Source organism: Oryctolagus cuniculus, chromosome X (genome assembly GCF_051225735.1).
Source record: "Oryctolagus cuniculus isolate XC-2025 breed Fujian yellow rabbit chromosome X, ASM5122573v1, whole genome shotgun sequence".
Lineage (NCBI taxonomy): Eukaryota > Metazoa > Chordata > Mammalia > Lagomorpha > Leporidae > Oryctolagus > Oryctolagus cuniculus.
Genome location: NC_142888.1, coordinates 113,450,960 through 113,465,924, shown reverse-complemented (window position 1 = coordinate 113,465,924; position 14,965 = coordinate 113,450,960). Strand labels below are relative to the sequence as shown.

Sequence of the window (14,965 nt, the reverse complement as noted above, 5' to 3'; positions counted from 1 at the left end):
CTCTGGCTCCTGACTTTGGCTCAGTCCAGTCCTGACTATTGTGCAAATCCCCCAATCCCTTCCCTATTTCCATCCCTCCCTCTGAAAAAAATGAAGTGTCTAGCCAAACAATTTGTGTCTGTAAATTGGCACCTAAGTACGATCAATCATTGAACAAATATTTATTGAGTACCTACCTAGCTAGTACTTGGCTAACATTGCTAGAAATACAACAGTGAGTAAAGTAAACAAAATCCTTTCACTAACTGATCTTAGATATACTGAGGGGAAAGCAAACAATAAATGTAATAAATAAATAATACACGGTAATTTATCAGCAGATGACAGTTTCTATGGAGAACAATGTAGCATGGAAGGAGAATATGGAATGCTGGGATTGGGAGTTGGGTGCTGGTTTTGGAGGGGGTGGTCACCTAAGATGGTGACATGTGAGCAGAGACTGGAAAGAAGTGAGTGAGTAGGCTATGAGCCATGAAAATATCTGGGGGAAGTATTCCAGGCAGAAAAAATAGCAACTCAAGGATATCAAAGTAGCAGTATGCTGGGGAGGACATAGTTCAGAACACCAGGGAGGCCACAATGGAGTGGTCCTAATGATAAGCAGATTAGCAGGAAATGAGGTCATAGAAGTAATGGAGACTAGGTCAGGTAATGCCTTGTAGTGCCTGGCATGTTGCAAGTGCTATATAGTCACATGTAATGGTTATTACTGTAAGACCATCATTATCATGACCTAAATATTAAAAGACTCACCCTTTGTTGGATTTAAAAATAAACTATAGAAGGAACAAGGGTGGTAGCAATAAGCACATGAGAGATGATGGTGGCTTGAATAAGAGTAATGGCAGTAGAGCTTGTAAGACATGGTCAGATTCTAGATATATTTTGCAGTTAGATCCAACAGGGTTTCCTGATTTAGTAGCTGTGAGGTATGAGTGAAAGAGGAGTACCAACGACTCAAAAGTTCTGTGTGGGGAGCAACTCTGACTAGACTGTTACTGGAATTAAGACTTATTCTATGCATCTGCTCTCCCACAATATGGCGCTGAGAAGGGAGTAACAACTTCTACGCAGCTGCCTCTCGCCAACTTGACTGATAAGCTGCAGGAGCTGATCCTGCTCCTGATTGGAGGAGAGCAGCGTACTCGGCGTGTGGGTAGCAGAGTTGGGATTGGTGGAAGAGGACTATAAAGGAGGAGAGAGACAACATGCACCAGGAACATCTAAGGGGAACACCTGAGCAGCCCCCGAGAGAGCCGGCCGGTGGTGTGCCGCTCCCCTGCAGAAGTGGGGAAAGTGGCAGGGGGAACCGCCCTTCCACGGAGGTGGAAGGGACGGTAGCCAACCCGGGAAGAACCAGCAGCAAACCCGGGGAGGGCCAAGCAGACAAAAGAACAGCGCAGGGTCCTATGTCGTTCCTCTGTGAAGAGGGGGAGCGACATAATGGGGCCGTGACTCAGATAAGAAACCTAGGCAGGGTTTAGTGTCGTTCCTCCACGAAGAGGGGGAGTGACAGTTCTGGTGCCTGAGCAACTGGAAAGATGAAATTGTCACACCCTTGGATGCAGACTATATGGGTGGAGCAGATTCTAGGCAGTCAGCAGCTACTTGTGAAACATGTAAAGTTAAGAGATGTCTGTTATACATCTGTGTGGACAGAGGAAGTAGGCAGTTGGATACAAAAGTCTAAAGTTCAAGGGAGAGGTCCATGCTGGCCTTATCAGTGTGGGAACTGTATATAAAACCATTTGAACTAGATGAGGTCACTAAGGAGTAAGAGCAGATGAAGAGGAAAAGGGACTGAATCGTGATTCACTGCAATGTTAAGAAGTCAGGGAGAAGAATAGGAAAATCTATAGGGATACAGAGTAGATACAATCTTTCAGCAAGTGGGAGTGGACATGGGGTGTGGCTGCAAATAGGTAGGGGGTTACTTTTTGGGTGTGTTGGACAATGTTATGCAATTCATGGTGATGGCTGCACAATGTGCGTATATGAAAAACCACTTAATTGTACACTATAAAAGAGTAAATTTTATGGCATGTGAATTTTATCTCAAAGAAATCATGGAGAAGAGGAGGAATAGAGAGAGGAGATTGATAAGGAGTGGTCAGGGTAGTGGGAAGAAAATTATGAGTGGATTACCCAGAAGGAAAGTGAAAAAAAAAAAAGAATGTTTCAATAGGAATGTGACTAATGGTGCTGAAACTTCACCTAAGTTGAGTACAGAGGCTATTTCATTGCATTTTGCATCATGAGGATCATAGATGACCTTGATGAGAGCCATTTAGCTGGAATGGTGGAGATGAAAACCTGACTGGAGTGAGATGAGAAAGAAAAACTCATGGTCACACTTGGAGGATGCTGGGAAGGCATCTCATTGTTTTGAAAACTGGTAAATAACGGGAAAGAATCAAGCATGTCTCTCCTGTCTTTTTATAGAAGCATACTACTATAAGACCATATAGGAGATGAGAGGACATTTCTTTTTATAGAGATATTCCAGACAATTACCAAATGAGGATGGGATGATAGAATTCTTTCACCACTTTGCAATCCCCAGTGGAGCAGCAATAGCTGCTAACATCACACACACAGACCTTATCACAACTTGCCCCCCCCCGCCCTTGCCTCCTAAAAGAAGCACACAACACCACTGACAAAGTGGCATTGCCCCCCCCCCCCAAAATCAACCCCACACTGATTAGGCTTCTAGATGCAACTAGCAACGTCCAGGAAATATAGGAGACAGAAGAGCACATTAAATGACATCACAGCAATGCAGTCAGTATACTCCAAACTGTGGGAAATTCTGTAAGATAAACAGTTTTCTCAAAAAAAAAATAAGTTTTAAGGGAAAAAAGGGAGAGAGGAATTAAATGTAAGAGAGATATATCAATTACTTACAATGCATGGACCCTATTTGGATTGTAATTTAAACAAACTTTTTTTAAGAAAAGTTTGTCCATTGTGAGACTATTGTAAACTTGAATACTGACACACTTTACATATTTGTATACAATGAAGTATAGAGTAGTTAAAATTATATAGGTATAAGCTGAATTACGATACAGTCAAAATTATACAATGTATGGGTTTTGATTTAAAATAATTTGGGAAAGAATTGGGTGACAGATTTAAAAAATGCTAGTTGTCAATGATTTTTGAAGCTGGTTGATGAGTATATGAGGGTTAATTGTACTATTTTTCTATGTTATATTATACTACACATTCTACATATATATATTTTTAAATTCTCCATAGTAAAAATTTGTGTAATGCACATATACCAAAAGAATCTTAAGATTTATTTATTTAAAAAGCAGTTTGATAGAGAGAGAGGGAGAGACAGAAGAGAGAGCTCTTCTAATGCTGTTTCACTCCCCAAAAGGATAATTGGAATATAAGTATTTGTTATAACATTCTGCATAGTTTTCTATATTTTTACAATTCCTCACAAATCCCAATGACCATGAATTTTAAAATGCAATAGAAGAATCTTAATTGTATTGTCTTATCCTTTTCTGAAATTATGGTGTCTAAAAATTTTGCTGGTGAAACTGGGATTCTTTTTGTAGATGTTAGGAAGCTTCATAATTTTCGTGGAATTGTGTTTCTAAGAAATTCTCAAGGTCAGATGTCTTGTTCCATGTTTTTTCTATCCCTCTGGGACACTAGAACTGATTCAATGTTCAAGGAAGTACTCTTTTGGTCTTAAGTTTGTTTAAAGTTTTCATTTTCACTGCCCTCTAGAACTCTGCATTCCTTGCGAACCATCATTCTGCATCGTTTCCTTATATGTATAATAGATTATGGGGAAAGGAGGGAATGTGGGAGGGAGAGAGTGAGAGAGAAAGAGAGGGAGAGAGGGAGGGAGAGAGAGAGAAAGAAAGAGGGGGGAGGGAGAGAATATGAACAGGAGTAGAGAATTTAGAGACAACGAGAATAGATAACTCCTTGAAAGGGCTATAGTGTACAAGGAAAGACAAAAATGAAGCAGTTTCTAGAAAGGGAATTGGGTCAAGAGATGCATGTTTTCACTGATGGTAATTATCTAGTAAAGCAGGAAAAATTAATGATTTCAAAAGAGATGAGCTAATTGTAATAGCCATATTCTTGAACAGTTAAGAGGGGTGTGGGAATCTACTGAACAAGTGGAAAAGACACCTTAGATAGGAGATAGAAATTTCTTCCATTGAAGCATGTAGGAACTTTGGGGTGTTCTTTCTACCTTCTGATTGTTTCTATGTTTTCCGTAAAATAGGAGATTAAATCACAATTGTGAGAGTGACAATGGGAGGGGGAGTATTGGATGTTTGTCGAGAGAGGAATAGCTGTGATGTAGTCTGAAAGGCGAGTTGGAGAATGAATATCTATGGAAGTAGTCTGGTTGCCAGGAAGCTCTAAGGACTCACTTGTGGTTTATGGTCATCAATTTAAAGTGAAATCAGTCATCAGTTTCTGTGGTTTTGTATTTTCCTTTGGCTGTATTTCAGCTGCAGGTGCAGAGTGAGAAGAGAGTTGAATTTAACTAGGATTGGAACTTTGCCAAATGAGTAGGACAATGTGAGAAGTTCAAGGATTTGGATTGTATACCAGGGAGTCATCACAATGATTGGTGCGTGGAATTTTGCTCAGTGCTGTGGGGAGAGAGAGGACATCAAGGAGAGGAAGGACAGTGAAAAACTAGTAGGATCAATGGTCTAGATGTTCCATGCACTCCAAAGACAGTTGGAGTCACTGGTGGGAGAGAGTTGGACAGGAAAGAGATTCTACTCTTGCAAAGAGACATTGAAAGATTGGGGAGAAAATCTGGTAGCCCAGGTCTAGGGTATGATCATGGCAATGGATAGCTGAAGTGGGGCCGGGCATGGACAGAACCACTGGAGGTGAGGAGATCATGGAATGGAACGATCAGGTGCTATGTGTTTGTCCAAGTCATTTGTTGGAAAGTTAATCCTCAAATTCATGCATTAATGGTTCCTAGAGGAGAGGCCTTTGGTGTGCACTTAGGAATACATAAAGTCATAAGGGTGGGGTCCACAAGCTGGCATAAGTGACTGGAGGAGCAGCTGGAGCTAGGAGCTAGCATGCTTGCTCTGCTTCGGCATGTGGTGCCCTCTGCCATGTTCCAATGCAGTGAGATGCCTGGTCCATAATTTTGGACTTCCCAGCCTCCAGAATTGGGAGCCAGATAAACTTCTGTTCTGAACAAGTGATCTCAGGCATTTTATTATGCCAACAGACAATGGACTAAGAGGGGCCAGCATTGTGGCATACAGGGTAAAGCCTCCACCTGAAGTTCCAGCATCCCATATGGGGGTCAGTTTGAGTCCTGGCTGCTCCTCTTCCCATCCAGCTCTCTGCTGTGCCCTAGGAAAGCAGTAGAAGATGGCCCAGGTGCTTGAGCCCCTGCACCCATGTGGGAGACTGGAAGAAGCTCCTGGCTCCTGGTTTTGGATCGGCACAGCTCCGGCCGTTGTGGCCATCTGGGGAGTGAATCAGTGAATGGAAGACCTCTCTCTCTGTCTCTACCTCTCTCTGTAACTCTGTCTTTCAAACAAATAAAATAAATCTTTAAAAAAAGGTGGAAAATAAGAATGAATGAGTTTTATCATGAGTGTGCTGCACCCTGATCATACAAAACGACTGCTGTGGGTTGAACATGATTTGTTCTCTTCGAAACTTATGCCAAAATCTAATTGCCATGATGAGATATTAAGAGGTTGGTCCAGGAGGGACTTTTAGGAGGTGATTAAGACTCTGCCTTCATGAATGGGTTAAGCCATGTGTGCAATTAATAGGTTAATGAGTTATCTCCGGAGTGGGGTTGCTAGTTCTAGTGTCTCCTCTAGGTGTCTCATGTGCTTCCTGTCTCTCACCATGTTATGTCCTGTGCCATCTTAGGACTTGTCTAGCAAAAGGCCATATTGCCGGTTGTGGCCACTTGAACTTGGACCAGAACTGTAAGTCAAAATAAACTTTTCTTTCTAACTTACCCAGTCTGCGATATTGTGTCACTGGCTACAGAAAATGGACTAATACGGGGACTCTTTTTTGCGAGCTTTGTAAAGTTGAGAGAACAGACTCTGTCTGTGTCAGATGGGGGTGAGCAGCTCTGTGAAGGGAGATTGGGGAAGTGTGCAGGACTGATGCATTCTGTAAAGAGTGGCCATTGTTTTTTTTTATTATTATTATTCAGGAGAGCATTAGGGATTGCATGTTGCATGAATAAGGAATTCACCTGTGTGACTTCCCCTGCCCAGACCACTGAGGATTTAATCTTGGTCAGCAACCAAAAAAAGCCTTAACAGTGGAGGTATACGCAAACTTGGGCTGCACCCCAAGCCACAAAATGCTGCTGCCCCACCTTTTCACACCCCACTTTCATCTCTACTGGCTCCAATCAGACTTCCAGGCCCCTCGCCTCTCCTGAAATGGTTCTAGTCAAGGACACTAATGACCTCACTGTACTCAGCTCAACAGTCCTTCCACCATCTCCATCGCAGTGCCCAGCAGACACACTCCTTCAAAGAAACAGCATCTGGGCCCCACCCCCATCTCACTGGCTGCATGCCTCCTCCTCTGCTAACTTCTTTTTTTTTTTTTTTTTTTTTTTTTTTTGGACAGGCAGAGTGGACAGTGAGAGAGACAGAGAGAAAGGTCTTCCTTTTTCCGTTGGCTCACCTTCCAATGGCTGCTGCGGCTGGTGCACCGCGCTGATCCGAAGCCAGGAGCCAGGTGCTTCTCCTGGTCTCCCATGGGGTGCAGGGCCCAAGGACCTGGGCCATCCTTCACTGCACTCCTGGGCCACAACAGGAAGCTGGACTGGAAGAGGGACAACTGGGACAGAATCTGGCGCTCTGACTGGGACTAGAACTTGGTGTGCCGGTGCCACAGGCGGAGGATTAGCCTAGTGATCTGCGGCACCAGCCAACCTCTGCTAACTTCTAAATGTGGCAACCAGGGGCCTCAGAGCAGTCCTTGGTCACCTCTGGTCTTCTGTTTTCTCTCTTTCTGTTTCCCGTGGCGTTGCCTGTCCACCTCCATGGCCTTGACTGCCATGACTCTCTCCCATGCATAGCTCTTCCTCAGCCTGAACTCCCCTCTAGAATCTAGACTCCCACGTTTCCATCTACTTCACAGACATCTCAAACTCAACAGGTCCAAAATAGGGCTCCTCAGCTGGCCTCCTGTACCCTCAGCCAGTTTCCTACAACCATCCCTCACTATCTACAGTGGACTGGCTCCAGAACATCCCGTGGGTAACAAAGTCTGCAGACGTTTAAGTCCCTTGCATCAGATGATGTAGCATGTGCATATAAGCTACACTCAGCCTCCTCTACACTTCAAATCATCTCTAGATGACGTATAACGCTGAATGCCATGCAAATGCCATGGAAGTGGTTGTCGCAGTGCATTGTTTAGAGAATAATGACACCAAAACGCACTGTATAAGTCTGATACAGCTACAGTTTTGTTCCAAATATTTTTGATCCACAGTTGGTTGAATCTGAGGATGCCAAGCCCAGAGGTGCAGAGGGCTCAATGTCATTACTAAGAATGTAATGAATGAGCAGCTGAACAAACCCAGATCAAACATCTTCTTTACGGGGCTGCTTCCTGTGACTCATTTTATTCTCTTCTGCCTTACGCTCGGGAGAACACTAGAGTTAGAGCTGTGGCACAGCAGTTCAGATGCAGCTTGCAATGCCCTCATCCCATTTTGAGTCTACATCCCAACACTGTTTCCAGACTCCAGCTTCCCATCAGTGCAAATGCTAGGAGGCAGCAGTGATAGTTAAAGTACTTGGGCTCCTGCCACCCATGCAGGAGACCTGGATGGAGTTCCAGGCTCCTGGCTTTGGCCAGATCTAGCCCTGGCAATTGCAGGTATTTGGGGAGTGAACCAATGGATGGAGGCGCTCTCTCTCTCTCTCTCCTTATCTATCTCTGCCTTTCAAATAAGTAAAATTAATTTTTTAAAAAAGAATATCTTTTTGATAGTTATTTCTGGTAGCCATCCCAGAAAGGGAGACTTTTGCTTTCAGCTGGCTGGGTATTTCTGACTCACAGTGACACAGCCTGGCAAGCTAGCCCATGAGCGTCTCTTCCCATCCCTGCAGCATGCCTCATACATCACCCTCTGCAGCTAGCCAATGTTGTAACATCAAGGAGATGCACAGTGTAGAACATGGAACTGGCAGGGATGAGAAAGACACATTGGCTGAGTTGCCGTTGAGGAGCACAGAGCCCTGTGAGTGGTTAGTGTGGGCTTCTCAATCTCTGCCTTGTGAGCACTTGCCGTATCTACTCTTCCTGGGGCCTGGGAAATCATTGAAAGGGTGTGTATTTAGGAACTATGCTAGGGGCCACCATTGTAGTGTACACAACGGGTTAAACTGACAAAGCTGGCATCTCCTATCAGAGTGCCAGTTCAAGTCTCTGGGGGCTCCACTTCCACGGAACATGACTCTAGTACTTAGGTCCCTGCCACCCACATGAAGAAGTTTCTCACTCCTGGCCTTTGCCTGTGCCAGCCCTGGCTATTGCAACCATTTAGGGACTGAACTAGTGGACGGCAGACTGATCAATCGATCAATCAGTTCATTGGTCGATTGATCTCCATCACCCTGCCTTTTAAATAAGTATATAAATCTTATTTAAAAAAGAACTAGGGTAGGATGAGCTAGTTATAGATGAAGGAGAGAAAAGTAAAATAGATAAGGCCCTTTTAATTTTCCTCTTTGGTCATAGTCTCTATTTCTCAAAAGTAATGACAATGATAGTTGTCATTTTAAAAAAAGATGTATTTATTTTAAAGGTAGAGTGATAGAGAGAGAGAGACAGAGACAGAGAGAGAGATCTTCCAGTTGCTGGTTCAATCCATGAATAGCTGCAACAGCCAAATCTGGCCCAGGCCAAAGCTAGGAGCCTGGAATTCCATTCAGGTCTCTCACGTGGACAGTAAGGGCCCAAGCAGTTGGGCCATCATCTGCTTCCTGCCAGCACATTAGAAAGAAGCTGGATAAGAAGCGGCCCAGCTGGGATACTGGGGATAGGGGATACTGGTACTGCCAACAGCAGGTTAACCTGCAGTACCACAAGGCTGGCCTGGTGTCATTTGCTGAAGCACCTCATCTAGGCCAGGCACAGGGTGAGGCCTCTCAAGTGTATCCTCACAACGACCCTCTGAACCAAGCACTATTATCATTTCTTCTCTTTATTGATAAGGAAGAAAGTGAGGCTCAGAGACGTTCAGTGACTCCCCAAGATCACACAGCAGCTCAGTGCAGTGGCTGGACTCCCATGGACCCACTATCGATGTTAGCTGTTAGGGTTGCTACTACTCATACGAATCATGGGAAATACCTGAGGCCATCGCTGGCTCCAAGCCGAGTACAGGCTCCAAGACCCCAAGCAGGCTCTGAGGTGCACACCCCCAAGGCCTTCTAGAGTTTCGGGGGCCTGCTCAACGGGCCATGGGGAGCCCACCTTCCCCTGCTGCTTCCTCAAGACTTGGGAAGGAGGCTCCTTGGGTGGTGGGGAAAGTGATGGCTGGGTCTGTGTTTGGCTCCTTGGTTCCCACAAATGTCCTTAGCGTTTTCCATTTTCTGAGCACTTTTGTGAAACAGCTCTGATGTGGTTGATGGGATCTGTAATGGGAGCCAAGTCAAAGCCTTCCTCTGGAGGAAAGCTGGAAGCCTTTAAGGGTCTTGTCAGCGCTCACGTAGCCCACAGCCGTGTGCACCGCGTCGCCCCAGGCCGAGGCTTCCCGGCAGTGATCTGGCTGAGCACAGTGCGCTCATTGATCCCCTGGGTGGGAAACCCACACCCTATCGTCCTGGCTTGGGCTGGCAGGCGCCTTTTTGCAAGGAGAGCTGGGCCAAGGCCTCTGATCTGCCCCGATGCTCCTTGCGGTTCGGGGGCTGCTGTGTCCAGCTCAAGATGCTTTCCCTGCCCATGTTGCCTGCGGTTTTTCTTTCCAGGACCCTGCAGAAGTTTTCAAACTTAAAATTACCCACATGCCAGGAATCCCCACAGCCTTCTTGGGATGGGGTAGATGAGCACCATATGCTGTTTATAGAAAAAATCAATGGCTTCCCCCATGGAGCACAGGGGCTGAATCGCTGGCTAACCCCTCATTTACCTTCGCAGCTGGAGCAGCAGCCCTGTGCATGGGACACGGATACAGATAGAAACTTGGCTCTGAAAATCTGCAGTTTGTATGAGAGCTGTGTTGCCTGCAGAGGCAGGCAGTGGGGAGGTCGGCATGCCCTGGGGGCCTAGAAGGCAGGAAAAGAAGACAGGTAGTGCGGCACAGTTACAGTCCTCCTCCCTCCCCTTCTCCCCAGAGAGAAGTCCTCATCTTCACCCCACCCAACATGAATCCTCAGAGGAAGGAGCTCTTTTGCTGGACTCCAAATACACATGCTCCCTGACTTACAATGTGGTCGTGTTCCTGTAAGGTGAAAATATTGTGAGTTGAAAATGCGTTTGATCCATCTAACCTAGCGTACATCACAGCTCAGCTTAGCTTACCTTAAACGTGCTCAGAACACTTCCGTTAGCCTTCAGTTGGCCAAATCATCCGACATAAAGCCTAGTCTATGATAAAATGCTGACTCTCTCATGTAACTTAATGATTGTGGTACTGAAAGTGAGAGACAGAATGGTAAAGGTACCCTTCAGCACTGGCATTAATTAAGTCTCAGGTCATCAGCACTCAACTTATTGCGTGGCATGGACAATAGCTGCTCCTGCCTCCAGTATATCATTCATCAAGCCATTATTGAGGCCCTGCTATGTGCACGTGTGGAATTTCACTAAGTTCAGCCCCAACCACTTGACCCCAGTGATGACCCATTGTGATCACTGGGCCAAATCTAGAAGTTTGGAAGTGAGGGAAGTGAAAACTGGGCAGCTTGGGCAGCTAGTGAGTGTGAGTGAACGTTGCTGAGTTCCAATGGACTTTCACTCCTTCATTCTTGCGTCCATTCATTCATTCATTCACGCAACAACTCCTGAACAACAAGTGCTAGGGTGCCCACAGGGAGTAGCCTCACTGCAATCAGAGGTACTTTCAGATAACAGTAGCTAACATTTGCTGAGCACTGACATGCTGAATGTTTTCCATATCTGTGTCTTTGATTGCTCTCTCCAGGCTGCCAAGGAGGCCCACATAGAGGGGGAAACTGAGACTCAGAGATTTTCCTAACTTGCTCAAGGTCACACAGCCAAAACATGGCAGTGGAAAAACTTGGAAAACCCAGTTGAGTCCAAATGCCTGAGGTCACGTTCTTTACGCATTACTGTGACTTCCTGTGATTTATTGCCTATTGTGGGGGTTTGCCAGCTGCAGCCTGCAGATCAAAGCTGGCCCACTGTCTGTTTTGCACTGAGAGCTAAGAATGCTTTCTATATATTCAAATGGTTGACTACAAATCAAAGACTATTTTGTGACACATGGAAATTATACAAAAATCACACTTCAATGTCCATCCATTAAGTTTTATTGGAACGCTGTCACAACTGTTCATTTGTGCCTTGTCTAAGCCTTTTCCACTGCAATGGCAGAGATGAGTGGTTGTGGCAGAGATTATGTAACCTGAAGAGTCAAAAATACTTACTGTATAAACCTTGACAGTGAGGGTTTGCTGACCCTGGCCTAGCAGGTCAATGGCAGAAAAGGAAGAAAATTTCACCCATCTCTGAGTTCATGTGACCTCCAGAGCCCAGTACCCCATCTCAGCAACCTGGGGAGATCTCCAGGGAGCCGCAAGTGAGCATTTCAGAGGATGGCTGCCTTTGAGTTGTTTTCAGCACTACTTTCAAGAAGAGTCTCTGATGCCTGAGATGCTCAGGGTGGTATTAAGTTTTGCATCAAATGTTTAAAAGAAAATGTAGACGGCAGACTTGGAGTTGTTTGTGAACAAAGCTCTGAAAAGTGATCTTGTTGGTCTTTGCTGAGAGGTGCCAAATTATCTCAGGCTCCACTGGGAGCTGCCTGGGGGGCCTTATATGGGCATAATCTCCTAGCCCAGGCTTGCATTGCTCTGCAGCATGGCCAGATCCACTTTTTTTATCCATTTATTTATTCTTAAATTGACAGATAAAATTGTATGTGTTTATCATGTCCAATATGATGTTTGGAAGTATATAAACATCGTGCAATGGCTAAATCTAGCTAAACACGTGTGGTCAGATTTGCTTTTAAGGTTATGTGTGAGCAGTCTCAAGCTGTAGGGAGCGAGCTTAGCTTCTGCTGCCCTGGAAGAGAACATGTCTTGCACATGTCTTGTTTGTACATCTAAGATGACAATTGCCTTCCTTTTGGCATGTATCTTCCCTTGCGTTTGTGTGGAGGTGGAAGAAGCATTCTTGTAAGGGCTGGAGTGGGGGAACTGTCACTTCATTAGTCTATTTGTATCCTGGTATTAGTGTGTTTGAAGAGATGTCAATTCAGAAAACATCTAGTGTATGCTCATAGAGTGTTAGCTTACTAACAGTTCATAGCATGCCTTCACTCACTTATTCAACAGATATTTAGTGAATGCCTGCTAAATGCCAGATCTGCGGTAGACCAAGACTGCAACAATGAATGTGACAAACACAGTCCTTGTCTTGATGAAGCTAATATGGGGGGAGAAGCAGACAATAGACAACTGAAGAAAAATTAAAGATCATTCCAGATTGTGATAAGTGGCATAAGAACAAAGTAATGAGGAGACCAGCTGAGTCTAGGCAGTCAGAAAGGGTCTCTCAGATGAGGAGACTCTTCAGACCTGGGGGATAAGAAGGAGCTGGCTGGCAGCTGAATTTCCATGTTCATTGCACCATCATTAACAACAGCCAAGATATGGTATCAAGCTGAATGTCCATCTGAAAGGTTGTTCAGCCTTAAACAAGAAGGAAATCCTGTTTTGGCCACAGAAACACAAGGAATGGATGCTCTCAATCATATGTGGAAGCTAAAAGAATTGGTCTCATAAAAGTAGAGAGTAGAAGGTTGGTCACTAGAGTTCAGGAGAGGAAGACGGGGCACATCAGATAACAGCCACCAGGATATAATTAGATAAGAGGAGTAAGTTCTATTGTTCTCTAGTACAGTAGGGTGACTATAAACCACAGCTAGTATTTTTTACAAAGAATTGGAAGAGAGTTCAAAGTTCCCCAACACAAAGAAATGGTAAATGTTTAAGAAGCTGGAAATGCTCATTACTATGGTGTGATCATTACATATTGTACACATGTATTGAATTATCACATTATACACTGTATGTAAAAATACTTAAATTGAAAAAAAAGAAGGAGCTTTCTGGGAGACTTTCAGTAACTAAACTGGAAATCTTGGTGTATGAGAGTCTAGTTAAGAGAGTTAATGAAAGATTCATGCCAGTAACTCATTGACCAGAGAGCTCCATGTTGAAAAATCTAACACTGTAAATGTTTTTTGTTCTAGAGACTTCAAACTGGAATTCTAGCCTAGATTGGCCCCCAGACAATCTCCTCTGGTCTAAAGGAGAACAACAGAGCACCCACTACTGGACATTCAATTCCACAAGTGTTTATGGAGCTTCTTCCACAAGCCTAATGCTGTCTAGATTTTGTGGATCCAGAGACAACGAGACAGCAGAAACTCATGGTCTAGTGGTGGAAATAAGTCGCATAATCAAATAAGCGATTCGACAATGTGGTGAGTACAGCAGATGAAATATGTACAAGAGCCCAAAGTAGCCCAAAAGAGAGGGTGCTAAATGCATTTGGAAAGCCCAGGAAGGATTTTTGAAGGGCTAGAATGGCCTTCCAGAAGAAACGCCTATGCCCAAAGGTCCAGGGGCATGGGAAATTAGAAGACTGTGTATTTTTGAGCCTGAAGTGTAAGGTAGAAAGGGGTAGACATTGAGATTTGAGCAGGGAGCAGCCACAGGAGAGCTTTGGGAATCAGTGTTGCTAATTTGAACCACACTAAAGGTATGTAAACATGGGAAAACAGATCTCCCTGTTAACTTGCCTCTCTTGTTACCTAATCCTACTGGTTTAGACTCAATTTTCTAGGAAGCTATGGGGTTTCAAAGAAACTGCCTGATCCTTTTCCAGACAGATTTCATGCTTTTGGAAGTTGCTTTTTCTCCCTAAGTACTTTTTACTTTTCTTACAACTTTTCAAAGCATTTACCATATGGTATTTCTCCCAAGTGAGCCATTATAGCCCCTTTATTGGAGGAGGGGTCTGAAATGAAGTCATCTGTCCCCTGAAGTGACAGCTGCAAGCAGAGATGTCCAGAGCGCCTTCGCCATGACTAGCTGTGGCTTCTCGGCCTCCTGTTGCTTCCTTCCTTTTCTCTCTGCTTCCCATTATATAAGAGCATTTTTGCAGAGATGAGCTCTGGGCTCGTTCTGAATATTTTAGGTGTCAAACATCCTGTTTTTCTCTGAGTAATGTGACCCTGTCAATGACCCACTGCATTTCAGAATGACATCATGGGATTATACTGAGAATGGTTGCAGAGAAGTGATTATGGGAGCCCAGAGACCTCTGCTTGGCCCTTTACCTTCCAGCAGTTGTTTGGCGAGGCTGAACAAGAAGTCTGCAAATGAATGTCCACTTGGCACTAGGGCAGAGGTTGGCAAGCTGGAGGCACTGAACAAAATCTGACCCACACAGCAGATGCATCCCAGCTGATTTGCAAATAAAGTTTTATTGGCACCCAGCCATGTTCATTTGAGTACTATCTACAGCTGTTTTTGCACTACCTGTGCAACAGCAGCTTTGAGTTAATGTGACAGAGCCCATGTGGTCCAGTAAGCTGGAAACGTTCACTATCTAGCCCTTAAAAAAAACTGTTTGCTGAACCCTGCACTGAAGGCCTCTCTGCTCACCCCTAGGAAGAGGGCATGTGAATTTAATGACATCCCACGATTCCGAATACCAACACCCATTCCGTTCCCCTCTACCCCAAACA

At 44.7% G+C, this 14,965-nt stretch overlaps 1 long non-coding RNA gene across 2 annotated transcripts in view; it reads left to right on the top strand.

Moving 5' to 3' along the window:
• Positions 1-14,965, top strand: part of LOC138847632 (uncharacterized) — a 60,066-nt gene that overhangs the window by 35,204 nt on the left and 9,897 nt on the right. For both annotated transcript variants that reach the window (XR_016227916.1, XR_016227915.1), the window contains one exon: positions 13,463-13,696. This is a non-coding gene — a long non-coding RNA (uncharacterized LOC138847632). The remainder of the gene's footprint in view (positions 1-13,462; positions 13,697-14,965) is intronic.